At 36.1% G+C, this 17,902-nt stretch overlaps 1 long non-coding RNA gene across 2 annotated transcripts in view; it reads left to right on the forward strand.

Moving 5' to 3' along the window:
• The window catches only part of LOC137863907 (uncharacterized), a 361,629-nt gene that overhangs the window by 275,557 nt on the left and 68,170 nt on the right, over positions 1–17,902 (forward strand). Inside the window, exon 4 of one of the 2 annotated variants that reach the window (XR_011101212.1) lies at positions 7,447–7,516. The exons of the other annotated variant lie outside the window; for it this stretch is intronic. This is a non-coding gene — a long non-coding RNA (uncharacterized lncRNA). The remainder of the gene's footprint in view (positions 1–7,446; positions 7,517–17,902) is intronic. 2 annotated transcript variants of the gene reach the window in all.

Below are 17,902 nucleotides of genomic sequence, written 5' to 3' on the forward strand. Positions count from 1 at the left end.
CTGAAACTCGTGGCTCTTCTGCTAAATGGCCTGACTCTTCTCCTGCTGTTCCCCTCCTCCTCCACCTCGCTTTACATCTTAATGGTGTACATCTGTTAGTGGACAGATTGCACAAGATGAACATAAGGCACTCTTTTCCAGGGTCAGCTAAATTGCCAAGCTAGGTCCACTTAGGCTATTGAAATGTATGTTCAAAATTCCAGAAATTCTACTAATGACAGATATCTCTGTCATATTATGCTGCATAATAATTATACTTACGCAGGCCTGTGTGAGGTCAAAATAAAAACATTGTTTCAGTGTCAGCTATATATTTGTGTGCATTAGAATTATGTGTAATAATACCAAAGTTGTTTTTCTTGCGATCTCAAAAATGGAATTTTTCAAATTTTAATATTCAAATGTACTTTGCTTTAGAATAACAAACATGAAGTTCAGGAAGTTTGGAGTGAGCAGTTTTGTTTGGGGAATATATGTTTTTAGGCATTACTCTTTAATATTCTGGCTATGCTTTAGAAGTCAATAGATTTTAACAATTAGGAAAAGATACCAAAAAAAAAAAGGGTTGGGGGGGGGGTATCTCTTGGCCCATGTTGCTGTTCTTTGTAGACATGTGTTTTCCAGGATTTTTTTTTATTTTTATTTTTATTTTTTTTACTGTGGAATTAGTGTATAGTAACAAGGCATTGATTTATCTTGATTCTGTGCACTTTGGAGTCGGACAAGGAACTGTTGCAACACATGGCTTTCAAATGAGTTGATTGTAGACATATTGTCTGTCAGTCAAAACTACAATATTGTAATTAGAGTGGGCCCTGTCTCTCCATACACACTTCAGATGGTAGTGAAATAACCTCAGGACTGAGTTGTGTGCATTCTCCCATTCATTACATCGTAGTATGATAGTGGTGTTTAAAGCTGACATCCTGCTGTATGGTAAATGTTAGCTATTACACAGTTGGAATTACTGCAAAAAGTCATATTTTAGTCTGCCCTTCTTGAAAAGGTGTCATATTTTCGAAAGCTAAATAAACACAGATATAATATTATCCAGTAACAATGCATCTAATTCATGTCCATGTGTTGGAATAGCAAAACCTAAGAGATTTCCTAAGAAAAGGAAGGGTTCTCAATTTGTCTCTGGATCTGGGAGCTAACTTGGCAGGTCACTCTACATAGAGCAAATGGGAGTTTATTACTGGTGAGACAGAAATTTTGATTTTTGTACTATTGTTGCTAGAAGTCTAGGTGCATAGCTTATGCAGAGCAAACTTGAAACTGTGGGGAGGGATATTCAGAATGGCTGAAGGTGTACATTATGTATATACAAGGAAATTTCTGTCTAGGTGCCTCAGAACAGAAGCAATATTCTGGGAAAAGGGGAAATCTGATGTCATGAAATGAAGCTCCCTGAGGTCTGGTCATAGGTTTTGTCACCTGCTGCAGTACATGGTCCTGAACAGTCCCATCTGTCCTTGCCATAGGCGGGCAGTTCTGCGAGGCGCACATGTACCCGCCGGACAGTGGCATTGCTAACAAATCAGTCTTGGGTTGATTGGGATTTGCAGGAAAGTTACTTGAAAAGTAGCACCATATGGAAAAGTGCTCTATTTGTAGTTCTGAAAGTTTTAATGGTTCACTCTCCTGTAAATACTGAGTCGGTCAGGGATTTTTTTTAAGTGTTGTGCAGCATAAAAACTACCAATTTTTATTTTTCTGCTCTGAGTTACTTTAAACAAGTCAGCCCTGGATTTACTAGCAGGGGACATAAGAGAGCAGGGAGGCACCAAGGAAAGGAAAGCTGTCTCATTCGTTGTCAGCACAGCAAGCCGTTAGCATAGCACTCCCCTAATGCAACCCCATCCCATCTGATCAGGGCTGCGCTTACCCCTGCAAGCCAAGGAATTCTTCGTGTCTTTTTAAAATCCCTACAGGATGCTTATGCTTTAAGAGTAACAGGTTCTGCATCTCCGTGTTCATTATTACAGACTAAAGCTGTAATTTAATACCTATGTAATAAAATCCCTTTTGCTCTTTGTATCCATAGGTAGGGAAATGCTGCAACAGTGATACGTATGGCCTCCATCAAATGCTGCAAGGAAAAGAAAATTCTATTTTCTTCACAAATGCAGTCATTTATTTATTTTTTTTTTTAACCAGTCAAATAAGATTTTTTCCTGATATTTTTGAAAACTTAGAAGTATTGAAGGACTTCTTGATTTTATTGTAACACATTTACTAAGGCCAAGATGAGTGTTTTACTTGGCCTGATAACTGACTTGGAAATCTGGCTTCTAATAGCTATCTTTTTCTGAGAGGAAGAATCCCTGACAATTTTTAATCTTTAGTCATGCATAGATAGGAATTCTTTAATCCTGCACTTAAAAAGTAAATGTTGCCTTAAGCACTATAAAAGTATTTTTAAAATCAAAAACAAACCTATGTACTCTACTGGTATTTTGTGGAAGTGACACAAGTGGATGGTGATGAGAATATGTTCACCCTAGCTAAAGCCCAAGCTTCCATATTTGTTTGGTGTTGATATCTGCCTGTATGCTTTACTGTATTTGACTATCTAAACAGGTGATTTTGCACTAAAGAATGAAGCACTGCCTCCTAAGCCTAGCTCAGGGTGTCTACAACCACAGCAAAAAGCATCTGCTGCTGAATTGCCCATTAACTTCTGATCCCTGTGGTAATTTACTCTTAAAGTGATAAAAACCAATTCTGGCCATTAACATTGTCCTAATTGTTGCAGCCTAGTGGAAGACTAAGTTTCAAGCTGCCTCTGCTGCTGCCTTGCCAGGATAAGCCCCAGAAATTCCCTACCAGCGCAGACAGAGGAGGCCAGAGAGAGCGCAGGTGCTTCTACTGATACTACAGCAGATAGTGCTCTTCATGGGGTTGTTTTCCTGTGGTTTCTGGTGTTGTCAAATAACTATTAGTGATCCTCTCAGTCTCTAATACACTTCTGAAGGTTGATCACTAACTCTGCTTCTTTTTTTTTTTCATGTTTGAAAGACATCGATTTGTTGTCTTGTTTCTCATGGAGCTTGAAATTACACCAGTAATGCCACCACAGTGCAAGAACTGCTCACACGTACACCTTGGTGGTACGACTCTGGTGCCCAGGGACAGTGTTATTTATTAGTAATACTTAGGTTATAAGCTGTTGGAGAGGAAGGGGGGAACTTGTGAATGTAATAAAGATTCCTGTTATCAAGTGGAATTAAAGTGGAATATTTGTACTTTTCTATCCCAAATTCATAGTTGGCTTAAGAGTTTCTGGCTTATTTGAAATCAGTTCTTCCATTGCATCTTAATCTATCCATTAATTCATGATCTAAATGCAGTGGTGCTTTTCAATCTCAGTGTAGAAATTAGTGTAACCTTACTTCCATTTTGAAGTTGACAAGAATTTAAGTATTTTTATAGTATATTTTCTTCTTGTGCAGCTCTCTCCCATTGGGCTTTGTGATGGCTTTAGACATAACAGCTTAAGTAAGAGTTTCCTTTCTTCAGAGATTTGAAAATGTGCACAGATCCTGATCAACATAAATTAGCATGGCTATGCCTTCTGTTATCAGTTATTTCAACTATATGAAACAATCTGTCTCTGTTTTAATATAAAATAAGATGGTGTACACGTTTACAGTACATATCACTACCAGACATAAGCAAGAATACCTGTTGAAAGGCCCTGTGAGTAAAGACAGCCTGTTAAGGATCTTTTTATGCATGAGAGAGGAAATGTCCATGTAGTCACTGAGTTTGTAGAAATATGTGTTGCTGGTGTGGCATACAAAACAATATTTCTGCATTGTTACACAGTGGGTTTTTTTCTTTCTTTCTTTCTTTCCTGAGGGAAAAAGGTTGAAGTGGTGTTATCATGTCATTATAATCCACAGGAATTTTGACAATAATGCAAGCAATTCACGATAGGGTTTACACTGGAATCAACACAAACGAGAAGGTAGCAGCTGAGAAGTGTGTATGTGACTCCATTGGTATTCTCTGTCCCTTTTCTTTATAGAAGTCTCGGGAAAGGAGGTTGCTGCTACTATTATTAATCTTTATCTTGTGTTGGCACTTAGCTATCAGAACGCCACTGACATTTGATGGGGTCTGGAACAAATTCTTTTGTTGTAATAGAATTTTTATGTCTCTGACTAGTCAAGGAAAGAAAGAAGGAATTTTGTGAGCAGAGAGTAAATATAAAACAGAACTTTTATTTTTCTCCAAACTTTATTTTGCTTTATATCTAAAGGATGTCAGCAGCTCAGAGGAGCACAGCTTTCCATCAACATTCCTCACTCATTGTTTGAAATCTTTACTTCTATCTGTGATTCATGGTTGTTACTCGATGAGGCTGTGTGTCACAGTCTCACTGACTGCTTTACAACTCACGTTAAGGAGGGAGTTGTAGGAGAAGGCGTACTTTCTTAGTTACCCAAGATGTAAAAGATACAAATTATGATTCTACTGAACACATATGCATACGCTTTTGCATACTTCCTATAAGTTATTGTGCCTGATTACTGCCTAAAGACCTATGCCAGGTCACAGGCATGGAAAGTAATATGCAAGGATGTTGGTGCAGAATGCGTGTGTGTTTTGATCCCTGATGGGCTTTTGCAGTGAGTAGAATCGGCTGGGGAATCCTTCCGAGCTGTGCTCTGTCTCTTGCCCTGTCTTCTGCTGTGGGAAGCTGGGCGGGCCACAGAGGGTAGCCTCATGGCTTTCTGTCTCTTTGAGACACCACCACTACAGAAGAGACAGGAGCTGTAGGAGCAGATGGGGTACTTCATCTGCTCCTCCTTCTTCAAACCCATATGTAGCTAAACACAAAGGGAAGCACCATGGAGGCTTCACAGAAAATGTACTCAAAGTCTGGGAGAATAATGGAGGCTTAGCTACTGAAGGAGAAATAGTAGTCTGTCTTTTGTTGCAGATCCTCAAGCTTTGTATGGGGAAAGATGTATAAGCATGATGAGTGAGAGCTTCTGAAAAGTAAGCCTTACGTAAGCAAGGAAAACACCATTATATTTCCAGATCATCTCCTTTATCCTCATCTCGGTTCACTAAATAGATTGTTTTGCAACAAGACTTAAATGTCTGATACAAGGTCTTCTAAGGCAAATATATGTAATGATTCGAGGCATTTGTTCAGTCAGAGTGTAGACTTCTAAAGAAAAATAAGTATGCATAGATCTGTATGCCCACACATTTCTGTCTAGATGTAAGAGATGTTGGCTGTTTGTTTTTTAAATTTACCCTGTAAGTAAAATGTTGAGACATGATACTATCTGAGCTCCGATGGTAAATTAGTGCACAGATTAATCATGTTTAGATTTTTTTTCCCTACTCCATTTATTTTTATACCAGGACCCAATGGAAGCACTTGGAATACTACATGTAAAGACAGCCACAAAAATCTGATTGTTTAACAAATCATTGCTATGCAGTAACAAGGTAAATTGGGTCCATAGACATAGTTCTCCTAGCATTTAGGAAATCTGTTGATAGAACAAAACACAAAAGAATAATCTGCAAGGTCTGTAATTTTGATACGTTATAGTAGGTGAAGTATGTGAATAGATAAATTATCTTCTGCAACATCAAAGACAGAGGTATTTGTGAGTGGGTAGTGGCTTGGGAAAGGCAAGTGATTATTGGAGTGCTACAGGAGATCAGCATTAGCACCAATTTTGTTCATTTTATAAACCAGTGGTCCGGAAAAAAGAAAAGGCCATGGAGCCGAGCCGTGGAGCACGCTCTGGTTTCTGGGCTGCAGGGGAGTGGCGGGCCATGAAAACCTTGAGGTCAAGCAGCCAAATTCAGAACGATTTATACAAGATGTACAGGCAGATGAGTAACTGTCTTGTTAGTGAGGTACATGTATGTAGATTGTGCAGAAAGGCACTAAGGAAAGCAAGGAAAGAAGGACATACAGAAAAGCTTATGGGGGTTGTTGCATCACTAGGCAGCGTGGGTTAAAGGAAATACTTCTCATAATTTTAATTATTTTTAATGGGTGTGATTTCTTTATTTTAAGAAGAATACCCATTTATTTTTAAGCATGAGGTGCTGTCTACTTGCTGTATCAACCACACACTGCCTGCAGGAGGGGGTCCTGCACGCCCCACCTCTGCCTCGCTGCCTCACCTCAAATGCGTGATTAAGTAAATGATAACGTGTATTTTGAAAACTAACTCAATTTATTATTAATTTGGAAATTTCAGCATTCAGTTTACAAAAGGGTTTAAGGAGGTTCCAGCACCCGAACTGTGTTTACTTTTACTGTGAAATGTCAATTGCCAAAAGAAGAAAAAGGGCTCTACAGTACTTGCTTCAATTACTGCAGGAGCTGTCGTTAGAGAAACACTACACTTTAAACTTATGACATTTCTTCACTGAAATAACATCATCTACAAGCTGCTGATATAATATTTTGCTTCAATCTATGCAAGAGTTTATTATAACTGAGGCTTAATTAAAAAAAAAAAAAGCCCTAAGCCAAATTGCCTAGCAAGAAACAAATACTGATGGAGAAGAGAATATAAAACTAACACTGGCTGAAATAAGGACAATTTATATAGAAATCTATTCCTAATAATTAGGGGATCTCAGTAATTAGTCCATATTTTTCCAGTTTTGTACATTTTTTCCCAATACCTTTGGTTTAGAAGGAAGTATTTATCTTGGGCAGCTAATAGGGGATGGACAATTTGTTCTTATTAAGATAGCCATTACCAGCACAGTCACTTTTTCTCATTTCTTCTGCCTTTGATTATTTTTTTTTCTAATTTATTTAACATTCTCATAATTTGTTCTAAATACTTAAAATACTTACTTGAACCTCCTCCCCCCCTGCCTTTTTATTAGCTTCAGGTATCGTATATTAACAGCTGGAAAGATTGCAGTCTGATCTGTGTCACAAAAACAACAAACTCAAACACAAGAAATCTCATGCTTTAGAGAGCACTGAAAATTTGTTTATGAAAAATACTGCTTATTCACTTGCGTTAATTCCTTTTTAAATCAGTATGAAAAAATAAGGCCTTTATTGGTAACATAGTTAAGGGTTTTTAGGAAATGAGAAAGCAATTAGCTCAGACTTGCTTTATATGGCATGTGTCTCATACAGAATCACAGAACAAACAAGAAGCCACAGAACTAAATAGGAATAAATGAAGTTGTCATAGTCTGTGAGTTCCAATGCTAAAGCCTACCATGAGTTACTTCTCCTAATGAGTGTTATTTGATATTGACTGTTAGTGAAGAGTGCATCTTCTTGCAGGTTAGATTATCATGACAATTTGTTCCATCTTTGTGCAAATAATGGTGCATTTTGGTTTTGGTGATATATGTCTTCTAAGACCAATAAATGCCTTCCCTAGTAGAGGAATGTTTTATGTGAGACTGTGTGTTCTCCTTGTGTTCTAGAAATCTGGAGTTATATAGTATTACCAAAGAAAAACAGAAAAGTACATACTTCCTGAAGAGGCATGTAAAGGTTTGTAATTGTTTTCATCTTTTTTATATTTCTTCTTCAACTTTTCAGTGCTATAAACTGCGATGGCCTTCTTTCAGCAAAGGTTGAAGGGATCTGATTCATTTTTAAAGTGTTTTATTTCTGGCTTCCTATCAGAGCAGGGAATCAAATGTGGCTGCTTTAGGAATATTTTTCTGAGCAGAAGGCAGAACCTAAATGGCAGAACCTATTTTACCTAGAAGGCAGAACCCTGATGGCCCGCGATTGTACCAGTGGCTTAGTCAGGGATCTCCTGAAGGAGGAACTTTAAACTATAGATCATTTCTAGTAAAAATGTATAGTATCTTAAAAATACGTCTTTGTGCAGGCATGTCTCAGCTTGACCAACATGCAGCATCTTTAGTAGCATATTTAATATATGCATTTAAAGACACGCATTGTACATTCACTCATGTGAGTATGCCTTGGTGAAAAAACCTGCACATTTCAGACACAAAGAAATGCATATGCATGTCACCCTTTTTGTGGGCACATCCACAGGCTCAGCACCAGGCACTGCTTGGGAAGTGGGGCATAATCCTGTCTACACTTCTTGACCCGAAGTCATGTTCTTCAGCCTTTCTTGAAAAAGTTTAATAGTTTTGCTGTAAATTAGCTGTAATTTAAATTAATCCAAGTTAAATGTAATGTAAAAAGCTGCTGCATGCTACAACAGTGGGAGATAGATGGACTGGATCTTCTTCTCTCTTCCCACCATCCTTCCCCCTCTCCACAGGTCCAGGGACCTCCAGTAATGTTGGCATTACTGTCTGTGTCAGCAGACAATTCTCTGTCTGCTGGTTGTACTGGCAGCAGACTGCCTTTTGAGTGGTTGTACTAGCTTAGAGAGGCAGAAAAACAAACAAAAAAACATGGCCAACATGAGACAGTGATCTTGGCTTTCCTTTTCACACATTGTTCTTTTTTTCCCTACATATTTCCTTTTTAAGATGGGGGTTAGCAGAGAAAAGCTTTCTGTCTGTATATCCAAATTCTGTTAAAAGCAGTCACGTTGAAAGGCATTATAATGATAATCCATGAAAGTATGTGAGATATGAAAGTGTCAAGTTCTCAATGTGATTCCTTTGAACTGGATTTGTTTGTATTTATTACTTGAGTAACTTGAGGTGTTATATATGTGAGTAACATGACACATAATTTGAGCCACTTTTACAATCATTATAGGTTTCTATATCTGTTAATCTACCTAGTTTGGATTTTACTCGGTTTTAATATGTATAATGTATTTTGTTTTAATTTGTCAAAATCCATAACTCACAGTTACAGATTTGTCCTTGTGAAATAATATCTGTAAATTGTGTGTGGACAGATAAAATCTATAAGCTAAAACCATGGAGTACCAGCGTATGTGTGTTATCTGGCAAGGTACATGTGTTATCTTTCCGTGGTATCTTATGGAATGTTGGGTAAAGTGCAGTAGTAAGTGTTTTCAAGAAAAGTCCTGCTAATTTGCATGCTCTTGGTTTCATATCCAGCTCAAGAGAACATGGAGCTGTGTTTTTGGTTTGTTGTGTATTTGCAGCACAGTCAGATATAGAGTAAAGCAGGATTTCAGGATGTGGAGCTCAAGTTTGATTTAAAATCAGTTAGCAGCTCTTTTCTCTGCTGTCTTTGCTACTTCCTTTTTCCCCTATTCTAAACCATAATTTGTGTACTGTGAGGCCAACACTTTTAAGCATACTGGTGTAGACATCTTTATTAGGTAGGAAATGTTATTGATTTTTGTTTTTCCTTAAAGCATCTAACTCTATGTGTTCAAGCTTCTCATTGACACTGAGATCTATATGCTCCAGTGTTGTAACGTAAGAGCTTTGAGAAAACAAGAGTTTTTTTAACTATTGCAGGAACTATGAAAAAAAAAACTGTTTATTACAGAGTGAGGCAATACTGTTATGCATATTGTAGTCATATGAGGCAATGAGATCTTCTGATTTTGATGAAGACTTATGAAGAGTCTAAAAATAACTCATACCCAGTACAGAAAAATATGTGAAAATATATGGTCTATCCCTTCAATCCACAGCATTAAGTTAAATTAATAGAAGAAATTGTACAGTACATGATTGAATCCGTGAGGGATATAGTGTGATATTGTATATTTGCCTAAAAGCTCTCTCTGACAGCAAAAACAATGTACCACAGTATGTTTCTTTCTTATCTAATGGAAAGAATAACACACAGAGGCTCAATTCTTGTAATGAAAACCCCCACATTAATTTTATTTTTTGATGTGTCATTGTAATTCAAGAGATGTTTTTAATCTCAGGATTGCTAGGGCACAATAAACCATTTAAAAAGTATTTGGCAAAGATCCCTGTGCTTAGCAACAGCTCCTTTCATTTAAAACTGTTTTTTGAACCAAGCTATTCAAAGCTTTGTTCCACTTATTAAAATAAAGTATCTTACTTCAAACAAGTATTTGAGAGAATATAATCAAGAGGATAGCATTCAAATACAATGCGCAGAAAACATAAAAGGTAGCAGCATGAAAAACTCAAATACTTTGTGTATGTTTCCTTGTTTTTCATTAAGAAAAATATACTAAAATGAAGTGTACTTAAGCGTGTGTTTTTTTTCTTTTACCTTTATAGGTTATCTAATGCTCCATTTCTTACTACATTCTGAAATTCATTACTAGATTTAAAATAAAATTAGCTGTGAATTAGCTATTTTAATGAATGAGATACTGCAGTAAAGTGGTGTGTTTGTTCCAGTCATCTCAGTGTTATAAAACAGCAACAGAGAAGCTAAATATAGAATAAGGTCTATTCATTTTGCTGCTGGCTTTATATTCTTATGTGAGTTACAGTGTTAATATGTTGCGCTGTATAACCATGAAAACTCCACTTTCTAATGAGGTATACACGTTCATCCTCAGCTTCATTATGTAAGCTTACGTTGACAATTTATTTCAGATTTTTGTGAGTATCATTTTCACTTTATCTTAGTTCTGCCCTAATTTTGTTTTCAATTTTTGTATTAAAGGCATTGCCAAGGTAATAATGGCTTCAGTAATAATGCAAGTGCAGTTTCCCCTCATAAGGACATGGTTCACTGGTCAGTGGTTCCTATTTCTCCTGTGTACCTCAAAAAATAAGGAAGGATGTGTCATGGAAGCATCCTCCTCTGTGAAGAGGATCTGGGGCCCAGTTTATAGAATGCCTTCTGGAGAGTCCTAAGGGTCCTCCGTTCACTCTGAAGTCAAGGCAGTTCGAGGTGAATGGGCTAAGCATAAAGAATAATAATTCTATTTTGCAGAAGATTTGGCTATTTTAAAATTCTGGTTTATTTAGGAATGAGAACCCCAAACTAGAAAGTTCCCAGTCAGGAAAAGGCCCTGACTCTGCTGCTCTGAGTGTAACTGCAGGGTTACAAACACTGCCTGCAAATCTGTTCCCACTGCCATGTGGCTTCCCGGGAAATCTTGACCATCCTGTATAATCCTATATGTAGCTGATAAAATGTTCATGACCCACCAAAGGTTTGGGGATAAATGCCTTGAAAACAGTTTTTGGATTATTGCGAGTCTGTATAGATAATGCTGTATAACATTTTCAGGATGACCACGATTGCAATATCAGTTCAATTTTAAATCATACATTGTGTAGGCAGAAAAATGGTTATTTCCAAGATGTTAAAAAGCTAATCTATTCTGATAAGTTTTTGTATCTTGCATAGATATAGCTTTTTTTTTTTTTTTTTTTCATTTAATTTTACAAACCAAGTTGGGAGCCTTGACATTTATTGGGCCCCCATATTTTTCATTTATATTCTCTCTAGTCTTCACCATCTGTTATGACAGTAAATAAGTTTCAAATAAGCCATATCTTCCTCAGCATGAGTTGCTTTTTCTGAAAAAAATAAAAAATTAAAAAAATAAAGTTGCAGTTGGATGTGATATTTGAAGTCACAGCTTGTCTTCAAATATTTAGTAGCGTATTCGTGTGCCAAGGGATATCAATCTGCCATTTGATTTGCTTACAGTATAATAAAGATTATCCATTCCCTTCTTTCATAGATATGTCAAGGCTTTTAATTACAATAGTTTGGGGAGTAGCTCTTTCTACAGCCCTTTTTCCATTTTGCATTGACTTAATATCCTTCTTTCCTATATTTTTGCACATTAAATTCCAAAAAGATATAGTCTTTGACTTTGGTGGATGATCTTGCTAGCTTTTTTTGGTATGCAAAAATAAGAATTTCTACAGAGATTTTTTTTCCTCTTATATTTATTGTAGACATCAGGGTAAATCTGAAGAGCTATATATTATTTGGTTTTTATCTTAATCTTTCTTTGTTGTATGCCTTGGAAGAACACTTCAGCAGAGAAAGGATGTGACTTGGATGTCAACTTTGTACAGGCATGCCACTTTGCTTTCAGATCTTTTCAAAATAAATGATTTGTCTCTTTTCTTGATTGAGGCATTTTCTTCATCCTTTGAGGATAATGATGTAAAATCACAGATGGTTTTTGTTTCTTGTCTAGTAAACTGCAACAAATGTTTCCTTAAAACTTTCCCGAAGTGGTTCTTCTAACAAGGAAATGCTCCAAACCAAAAGTATGCCTGAAACAGTAAATGTTTCTTGTGAACTGTATTCTTACATTTTTTTTCCACTGCTTAACAACTTATCTCTAGCCCTTGAGCTTCCCAAGGGCTTCCTAGATATGTTTGCCAGTAGCCTATGATAAATCAGTATTTGTAGTTGCTTATGCCTTCTACCTGCCTTCTATAAGTAATGTTCTGCGATTCAAACCATCCTTATACCAAAGTATTTTTTTTTGCATCCACTTTTGATATTTCTAAAGGCTGTATATATTTTTATCAGGTAGATATTTAGATCTGCTTCTTTTATCTGTGTTTGGGTATGTGGTACCAATTGCTACTTTCAAAATGGCCCCAGAAAAGTTACCATAAAAAAGCATCAGCTTTGCAAAACATAGAGGAGCTGAGGTTGACTGCAGTATGATTTATATGAAAAGACTCAGGCAACTTCTGTTATAGCTACAACATTCATTATGCAAAGGTACTTCTGAGTTTAAAAAAAAATATATTGTTTTATAGCATTAAAATAAACTCCATGTTATAGTCAAGATTGATGCACAATTAAGATTAACCTTTTTGTTTGTAGGAAGATTTCTCTAACATTTTGATATTCATAAGCTTCCTACTATAAAAATAAAGCTTTTATTCTTATTTTTATATATGCAGTAGTTTCTCCTTTTCTACCTGTAAATAGAGTAATTGCACTTTGTTATGATTTTCTAGTATTAGATTAATTTTATAGCATGTTCTGAAATTTCATTCTCGTTCAGCATCAATCTTTGTTTTCTTTTTATTACAGAATTATACTTACAAATAACATCATTTCAAAACAATAAACATAAACATATAATGCAATATAACAGGTTTATGGAGTAAACATTTCATTTGAAAGAAAATTCTACTAGCCTATGCTATTACTTCACAAAAGTGGCAAGGTCAGAAAATCTGAGGGTTAGTAACAAAGATATTTATATCCCAAGATGGGGACACAAATATTCAGGGATCAGTGACTAAACTTGAAAGAAAATATAGAAGGAGAATATTTTGTCTATTGTTTATCTCTTCCAGAGAAGGGGTCTTCGTTAAAACACTGATTTTCAGTTTAGAGTTAGTGTACAATGTAAGGTACGTTGTATCAAAACCAAATGTTATTCCACAGAATCAGTTTCTCGAAGCTTAGATTGTTGAGTGTTAGGTATTTCAAAAGAGAATTAAAAATCTTCCCACACTGCCTTTGCAGACTAAACGACTTCTTGTTAGTATGGAAAGATGACAAATATGAAGCCAGGTGGTTAGTGCAAGGCAAGAACTGTTTAAGAGATTTCTATTTTTTTTCCATAGAAAAAGAATTGGAAGAAGTATTAAAGCTGCAGAATAGTATTTTTGATCAAAGTGTAAAAAGTGGAAATAGGAAGTAGTCAGAAGATTCAGAGGGGATTTGGAGACGAGAAGGGTTTTGACCCTTGGGGGTGTTGGTGAAGGATGAGGAAAACTAAATGGTCTCTTGATCACTTATGAACTCTTCTGCTTACTTAATATAGATTTGCTTACCAGAAAACTCTTTGCTTTGTCAGGGTCTTTCCCTGGTTCTATTTATTTATTTATTTATTTATTTATTTATTTATTTTTAAACAGCAGCAGTAAAAATAAAATTAGAAATATATTGGAATTATATCTATGTCAAAAGGAGACTTTACAATTGGAAAAATTTGGAAAAGAGCACAAATTTCTGTCAGTTAAATGTCATTCTATAACTTTTCAATGTAGAATTGCACTTACATTTATGCTAAAGAGCTTATAGAATCGTATGATCTTGAATTCTGAATGAATACTTATATCTAATAATAAAAGTAAATGTCACATGAAATAAATATGCAATAAATACAATATAATTTGAAATTTGGTGTATTTGCTTCACTTTATTTTTGAAAAAGTAATGTTGGTTGACTGGTATTTCCTTGCTACAAGTATTTACAAATAATTATGTAACACAGAATTACATGTAGATTATCAGATTTTCAGTACTTTGTCCTTTTTCAGTCCACTAAGATACCATTAATTGTCCTGAGATTTCTCTGAGCATTTAAGCAGCTGGCAGATTATCAGATCCCAATAATTTGAAAATCTCTAGCTCACTGAGTACTTTTCAACCTCTTATTTCTCCTTCCTAGGCTGAGATTTCACCTGTTGATAATTTGATTGGTGTTTGAAGGTGGATGTGTTTGTTGAAAACCTTAGCATTTTTCATGTTTTTTCTTGACAATGCTATTGAATACTGAAATATTGAACACTTTTCCTACTGCTAATGTGCTTACAGCATGACTGACTTCTTTTTTTTTCTTTAGTAACTTCAATGTTTCTTGATACTTGCATCTCTTTTTAAATGTCCTTCCATATTTAATCCTATATTGAATTGTCTTTTACACAGTCCCTTAGCCATCTCACCTCATTTCCACTTTCTGCATCCTCTCTTCTATGTGAGACGAACTCATGTTTAGTGAATTCATCATTTGATCTGCATGCTTAAATTCTATGGATTTTATTTTTCTATCTTTATTCCTTTCTTTCTGGGGGTTCTGAACTCTCTCATTTCATCCAGCTTGCCTTACATTCTCCCATTCTCAGCAAGTTTCTTTCTACAAATAGGAATAGCATTTCTTCTATCCATCTTTAGTTGCAACAGCTGTCATTGATGCTTTCTTAGAATTGCTTTCTTAGAATTTGCAGGCCAATTTGTACTTTTTTTTTTTTTTTTTTTTTTTTTTTTGCAACACATTTAAGTACTTTAGATGCCTTGTTTTGGCAGATTCCTGTTATTGGTGATTTTACCTGTATCTCACAAAAAAGCCTTATGCACCTAATTTTCTTGATCTGGTATTCTGTATTAGATAGCCATCATGATAAATGCTATGTTCTTTATCATTGTATGTAATCTTGCTCTTTGCATTGCTGATCTGGAAGCAAATATATAAAGTGTTGTCTTCTAACATAGAAAAATGATGCAAGGGAAGAGGCCAGTTCAGGCAAAACTCTAAAGTGCTATCCTTCAAAGTCAAGCTCTTGGAGGCTTAATTCAGCTGTAGGAGCAGAGAGGGCGACCTTATAATATTTGCCCTTTGAAATGTTATCTTTCAGAGGTGACCTTTAAGCTAACTTGGGAGTCTGGCAACCTGGGTCCCCAGCACAAGATCCTTTTCATTGTCAGCCTCTCACAGTTGGTATCTTCTCTGCCTTTGTTCAAAACAGAATCTCCTTCCCGTTTTGCCTGCTTTGCTTCATAACTCTCTTGTAACTCATACTATCATTCAAGTCAAATAGAGTTAGCAAACTGTTGCCTTTCTCTTCCAGAGACATCTCAGAGTTTATAATTCTGCTGTGTTCTTTACAGACTTTATTCCATCTAGGTTAAATATTCTTCTTTGCAGTAACTTTGCAGTAACTATTCAAGAACACTGTAGTACTATGGGAAGACTTCGTAGTCTGGCAGCATTCCATACTCATTTTGGAGTTTAAGCAAACATTAACCGTGAAGTTAATCAGAAAGGAGCTGAAACACTCTCCTGACCTGGCAGGAGCAAATTAAGAATGTGACAGCATACAAAATTATGGAAAACTATATTAAATCATATGAATGGTTTCCAAGAACACAAGAGTTTGCATGATTACCAAATCAGCCGTCGCCATCTTTAGCCACAACCATTGTTTAGGCTTGCTCATGCCTGACCAGGCCGTGACTAATGCAGGTGTTTCTAATAGCAGCTTTTAAGAAGTCACACATCCATTTACATAGCTTTTGGAGTTCTGAACCAAAGTTATGTATTTTAATAATGAGCTACGTAAAATAGAAGGCAAATTTGTATGAGTGAAGTTGAAAATTCTTTGAGAGTTTTAATTATAGATCAGATCTGTATTATTAATTTCAGTAGCTATTTTGGTGTCTTTAAAAATATTGACAACAGTTCTCTTTTTCTTTCTTCATGGTCTCATCCATGTTGCTTTGCTAAAAGCTCAGTATGCTGAAGAACCCTGCCTTGCTCCCTGAAGGCCCCTGGGCAGCGCACCAGGTGGGCACGCTCTGTGAGATGGAGTCACCAGGACTGGGGCCTGTCCCTAAATTCCTGCAGCCTGCCTGCCATGTCCCTGTCAGCACTCTGCTTGCCTTGATTCATCTGTACTCTGTGAAAGCCATGACCTGAGATGCATCCCTAGTTCATGGGAGCTTGTACATCTTTATCAACAAGACAATCATGAAAGGGAGGGCCTAAAAAGCCCTGTGAGATTTTCAGCTTTGACTTCTGCATTTTTCCACTGCATGGCTAGGGCCTGTCAGCACTTTGTTCCTGATTAGTCGGGCAGCTAAAACAATACTGCTGCTATCTCTGTACTTCTCCATACTTTTCTGAACTGCATTGTGTTCTTGCCTTGTCAGTGTATTTTTTATCTGTACAATTGTTTCTTTGCTTGAATTCAATATGTTTGTTTTTCTAAATGACAGCAGAACTGGTATTTTGGTGTACTTCCATATTACTCCATCAATCACTGGAAGAGGACGTTGACACAGTGTTACTTTTGTTTTAAGTAAAACCAGGCTGCTTTTATTATTTGTGTGTGTGTGTGTACTATTTTCCACTATTCCCTTTGGACTGGGAAAATTGAGATTTCATAGGCCTAATCTTCTCAGCTAATATTATGAGCTACAGCTAAGTAGCATTTGTTGGAAAACAACAAGTTCATTCCATGTACAGTTCATTCTTCTGTTTGGCATAGATATAATGGATATAGCACATGAATTGAAACTGTTTTTTCCCACTGACTCAGGTTTTATTTATATGATTGCTAGCTAATTGTATTTGAAAGATTGTGTTTAGTTTTCAACTAGAAGATAAATTTTTGATTCTGTATTTCTAGTTAAAATGAAACAGTGTAAGGTAATACAAAGAACAAATATGCAAGAGAGTGCAAGATGATATGAAGGAAAGAGAAAACAAGAGGGAAAATCAGGAAATGTGGAGAAGATCAGATCAGAAAGAACCTCTGGTTTGCCAGGAATTAGGTCTCTGGCCATTGGATATAAATGTGTTAGATTGATTAAAGGCAATATAAAGGCAAATGGGTAAGATGAAGTCAGAACACTTCTCTGGAAGCATAATACAGTATCTGTAATATGCCAATTTCTAAATGAAAAATAGTAGTTGAGAGGTTGTAGTTAGTAGTACTAGCAGTATTTAAAGAAAAGGAGTTACAGTGTGTGTATGTTTGGCAGTTTTCCTTCTTTCTCAAAACAGTAGAGAGAATTGCTGTGTGTCTGACAGCATGGATGAAGGCTAAAGGAAAGTAGATGGCTGCAGACTGATGTCTTCACTGTGGCTGTAGATCCCTGCAGGGTCAAAGACCAATAAATAGAAAAGGAGAATATGTGAAAAAAATGGGTGTTCTCACTGGACTGTGGCTGGTTAAAGTTAACAAAAACTGCCTATGTTTTGAAGACAATTGGAAGTGCTAAAGGGTTTGAATAATATGTTGTTATACAAAGGGGAGAAGAGATGATCTAGCTAAAATAGTTCTTTGGTAGAAATGCTTCTTCTTCACTCATGCTTTCAGGTCATTTATAAACGTAGCATGGTTAATATGCTGTAAAAGCAAGCCTTGAAATACTTAGCCATATTGAATGTTGACCAGTTCTACCAAACATTTCCAGCTCCTTAGCTAGTGTTGATATTCAAAACAAACAAACAAAAACCCTTCCCTCCCATTTATGATTATTCTATAATAAATGTTGAAAGAACTAACAACTTTTTTTTTT

Source organism: Anas acuta, chromosome 13, assembly GCF_963932015.1.
Source record: "Anas acuta chromosome 13, bAnaAcu1.1, whole genome shotgun sequence".
NCBI lineage: Eukaryota > Metazoa > Chordata > Aves > Anseriformes > Anatidae > Anas > Anas acuta.